General features: G+C 43.5%; 1 pseudogene across 1 annotated transcript in view; it reads right to left on the bottom strand.

Annotated features, from left to right (window-relative positions):
- Positions 1–4,351, bottom strand: part of LOC309560558 (traB domain-containing protein-like) — an 18,348-nt pseudogene extending 13,997 nt beyond the window's left edge. Inside the window, exon 1 of the transcript in view lies at positions 4,225–4,351. The product of the transcript in view is annotated as a traB domain-containing protein-like (transcript). The remainder of the gene's footprint in view (positions 1–4,224) is intronic.
- Positions 4,352–5,036: the final 685 nt, after the last annotated feature.

The following is a 5,036-nucleotide window of genomic DNA, read 5'->3' as shown; positions in this document are numbered from 1 at the left end:
AAATCCATACCAGATCCTTATCCAAGCATGCAGTCTGGCCGGTCAGGAAAGGGGGGGGGGAGATGAAAAAGCACCCCCCCTTCCTTAACCATACCAGGCCACATGCCCTCAACATGGGGGTTGGGTGCTTTGGGGCCGGGGGGGGGGGCTCTGCCATGTTGATGGGGACAGTTGCCGGGGTCTGTGGGCAGGGGGCCTATCAGAATCTGTCCCCCACCCCAAAGCACCTTCTCTCAATGTTAATGGGGACAAGGGCCTCTTCCCGACAACCCTGGGCTGTGGTTGTCGGGGTCTGCAGGCAGGGGGTTTATTGTAATCTGGAAGCCCCATTTAACAAGGGGGCCCCCAGATCCCGCCCCCCCCCCCTATCTGAATGGGTATCGGGTACATCATACCCCTACTCATTCACCAAAATAGTGTCAAAAAGTACCCACGAGAAACAGTTTTTGACAAGTCCCTTATTAAAAAATAAAAAACAAAATGATAGTGTACCTCAATGTAAATCCAATGTTAATCACAATGCCCACTGGACCTGAAAAAAAAAAACTAAAAACGCTCTTGCCTTCTGGGAGGCCTCCTGCCGTCTGCCTGCTTTGCGCTTTGACAGTTTTTATAAAGGTAAGGGGCAGTGCCACCCGGCTACCTTACCTGGTGCTCAGATAAGAGTTTGCTTTGGATTTTGGGGGGGACCATACATGGATTCTTCTTTATTTTTTCAATAACCAGGTGCTGGCAATTGTAACCACGAGTCATTTTAAATGGGATTTGACTCATTTTTTTTGTAGTTGCTCCAGAGCTTAGTAAATGAGGTATATATTCACTTTGCAAAGAATACCCAATCACATGCAAGGGAAAAAATGCATTTTTGCTTGCACATGATTGGATGATAGAAGTCAGTTGAGCTTCTGCTTATTTACTAAGCTCTGGAACAATTGCTCTTGCAGAGTGCAATGCACTTTGCAAAGTGCACAGTTTATTTGCTTTTATTAAATCAACCAGTGTCTCATTATGAAAAATTTATTTTTCTGTACGTCTTGCTTTATCCCTGTCTGTTTATAGTATAAGGCTGCTGCCACTCTTACCTTGTATTTGAGGAGCAATATTTGCACAGGGGGTATTGATACTCTATGGTTACACTTCGTTTCTGTACCAATTTTTTTTCTCCTTCTTGTTTTATTTGAAAAATGTCAATAACATTTTAGTAAAAGAAAAATGCCTTTTTGTTGCCCACAACTATCAGTCACATTTAAACTTTTAGATTCTCTGTAATTTCCAGGGTACAGTAAATATCAAGTACACATATTATAACTAAGTATGGTAACTACACAAATGTAAATCCTCTCATTTCAAGGACTTGGTTGGAAAAGGGTATAATATTCCCAGTATGACATCATAATATGGTTCATGTAGGAACTGTTGTTCCCCGCTCCTGTGGGCAGGGATGACAGTTCATGAATTTACTCATTTGTAAAGTGGAGATGTAAAGTTTTTATAGCAATGACACACAGCAGATAAAAAGGAGGGGGATGTTATCAAAGGATGAGTTTCTAGAAGGATTCACTAAATGGGGCTCTGATTCAGTAATCAAATGTTAAGTGATATTTGTTTAGTTTTTAACCACTTAAGCCCCGGAAAATTTTAACCCCTTCCTGACCAGGGCCTATTTTGCGATTGGGCACTGCGTGAATTTAACGGACAATTGCGCGGTCGTGCGACGCTGTACCCAAACGAATTTGACTTCCTTTTTTTCCCACAAACAGAGCTTTGTTTTGGTGGTATTTGATCACCTGTGCGATTTTTACTTTTTGCGCTATAAACAAAAAAAGAGTGTCAATTTTGCAAAAATAACAATATTTTTCAAATTTTTTTATATGACATTCCCAAAAAAAAAAAGTAAAAATCAAAATTTTTTAACATTTTAGGCCAATTTGTTTTCTGCTACATATGTTTGGTAAAAAAAATCGCAATAAGCGTATTTTGATTGGTTTGCGCAAAAGTTATTGCGTTTACTAACTAAGGGAAAGATTTTTGTCATTTTTGTTGTTTCTTTTTTTAACGCGTAATGGCAGCGATCTGCGATTTTTTTGCGGTACTGCGACATTGCGGCGGACAAATCGGACCCTTGACTGACATTTTTTACACTTTTGGGGTTACCAGTGACATTACTGCAATAATCTGTGCTATACATATGCACTGTTACTGTAAAATGACACTGGCAGTGAAGGGCTTAACTTTTTTTGAGAGGGAGGGGTTATGTGTGTCCCTAGGGGCGTGATTCTAACTGTGATTGGCTGTGGCTTGAGGTGTATGAACAGGGATCAACGGTCCTACATAGTAGAACCGTATGATCACCATTCATACACAGGGGAGAATGACAGGCGGCTTGTTTATATTAGCCGCCTGCCTTTCTCCCGCTCTAACGGACGATTGCGAGTGACCGGTGGACATCGGGCCTGCCGGTCACATGCGCGGGGGGGTCCGTGACTGCGCGGGAGCGGGAGCGTGCCTTCGACGGCGCGCGCTCGCTCCCTAGACCCTCACAGGCTAGCGACGTAGTCCTACGTCGCTCTGCCTGTGAGGGACTGACTGCCGACGTAAATAGTCGTGCGGCAGTCGGCAAGTGGTTATGTCTCATTCTACTAGAAGATTTTCGTGTTGGTTTGAATTTAAGTGGTTTTAAAGGCAGAAGGTTTTTTACAAATTGTAACTAAAGGCAAAACATTTTTTTTTTCTTGTCAGTTTTTATTGCTGTCCAGGGCTGCTGATAGAAGTCACGGGGCCCCGTACAGACTACCTAACAGGCCCCCCCCAAGATAAAAATGAAAGCTATATTTCAATAAAAATACAATAAAATCATTATTAGCAGACACAAATACAACATAACTCACAGCATTCCTACTAAATCTAAAAGACGAAACGGCGTTGATAAATAAATCTCTGTGTGTGAATGAGGTGTTGGGGCTCATGCACATGGGTGCTGTGGTCTGTACAGTGTGGTTTATTTATGTGGCTTGAGCCACCTGGATCTGTACGAACAAAGCTGCAGGTCCTAATTTGACAAGCGTGGGGATGCAGGTGTACACCCTGAACACAGGCAGTGTGCATTTGGGGGGCCACTCACCTGCACACCTGTCCAATTAGGACCTGTGGATGTGTTCATACAGGTGCTGCACCTCATAGAATGACAGGTGGCTCCAGCCCAAAGTCAGAGTACATGTGGGAATGAGCCCTTAACCACTTCTCGACCGCCCGCCACATATATACTGCGGCAGGCTGGCTTTGCTGCGCAAATCGACATATGGGTTCTGCTGGGGGCGAGATTGCCGAGCGATTGGGCGCGATGCTGGGGGCAATATTGCCCCGATTGCCGCCGGGCACCCCCGATCGCTCCCCGCTGAGAGAAAAGGACGGTCAGCTGTTGTAAACACAGCTGACCGTTGTTCTCTCTGAAATGATCAGAGAGAACCTGTGATCCTTCTATATAGGATCACAGGACTCTATGGTCATTTCACAAGCCCCTCCCCCATACATTTAGAAAACACTCCCCTTAGGCTCACATTTAACCCTTTGATCCCCACTGTGTTAACCCCTTCCCTACCAGTGTCATTATTACAGTAACAGTGCATATTTTTAGAACTGATTACTGTAGTAATGTCACTGGTTCCCCCCCCCCCCAAAAAAGTGGCAAAAATGTCAGTCAGGCGTCGAATCTGTCCGCCGCAATGTCGCAGTCCCGCTAAAAATCGCAGATCCCCGCAATTACTAGTAAAATAAAATAAATAAATAAAAATTACAAATCTTTCCACTAGTTTGTAGACACAATAACTTTTGTGCAAGCAAACCAATCAAAATACGCTTATTGCAATTATTTTAACCAAAAATATGTAGCAGAATACAAATTGGCCTAAGAGGATGAAAAATTTTGATTTTTACTTTTTTTTTTGGGGAATGTTATATAGCAGAATGTGAATATTTATTTATTTTTGTTCAGAAATGTCGCTCTTTTTTTGTTTATAGCGCAAAAAATAAAAATTGCACAGGTGATCAAAAGAAAGCCCTATTTGTGGGGAAAAAAGGAGATCAATTTTTTTTTTTTTGGGTACAGCGCTGCACGACCGTGCAATTGTCTGTTAAAGTAACGCAGCGCCGAATCGCAAAAAATGGCCTGGTCATTAATGGGGCAAATCCTTCTGGTCCAGAAGTGGTTAATTACATTTTTCTAACCTAAAAAAACAGATCTCTCCAGTAGTGCGATGTCACTACTAAGAGGGATTCCATCTTTGTCTGGTCTTCTCTTTGGGTTCTTGGGCTCCAGTCGTGTGACAAAACTGTGATGATGTAACTCACACATGCGCACGAGTGTCATGGTCACAGCACAGCTCTCTCAATGGATGGTATGTCATCCATTGAGAGCGCAGTGCACATGCTTCGGTGCTATCACCCGCTGCTACATTTAGGAGATATTTACTGTACCTACGTGTTATCCCTATTATAGGCTTACCTGTAGATACAAGATAAAAAAAGGGGGTTTCTACTGCCAGATCAGTTAGTAAATGGTTAAATTGAAGGAGTTGATACATGGGTGCAGATGGAACTGACAGTGTAGGGGAGAAGAAGCAAAGTTGCATTGATCAGGAAGCAGTCTGGGGGAGAGGAGTGGGAAGCCCAGCTACATAAAGCACACTAAACTGCACTGGGAAAAGATAACAGGCAGCTATGGAACCAGCGTAACAGTAAATTCTTCACCCCATGGGAATGCAGATGATCAGCTGTGATTGTGTCAGGAAGAAAGAGCAATGGGGAAGAGAGATGAAAAAATATACAGGCTGGGACAAGGAGTATAGGAAGAACTGCAGGGAGAGAAACAAAGTTACAGAGATAACAAACTCTGGAGCAGAGCTAACATAAGAGCGAAGGCTGGGAGGGGGGGGGGCACACAGGGAGGGGGATTAGTGAGGGATAACTGTCTCTTTCTCAGCAGATAAAGGCTGGAAGCAGGGAGAGGGAGAGAGATCAGCTTTCAGCTGCTGGAGAAA

The sequence above is a fragment of the Pelophylax lessonae genome (genome assembly GCF_965119305.1).
Source record: "Pelophylax lessonae genome assembly, chromosome: 7".
Classification (NCBI taxonomy): domain Eukaryota; kingdom Metazoa; phylum Chordata; class Amphibia; order Anura; family Ranidae; genus Pelophylax; species Pelophylax lessonae.
This window is presented reverse-complemented; position numbering and strand designations above follow the sequence as displayed.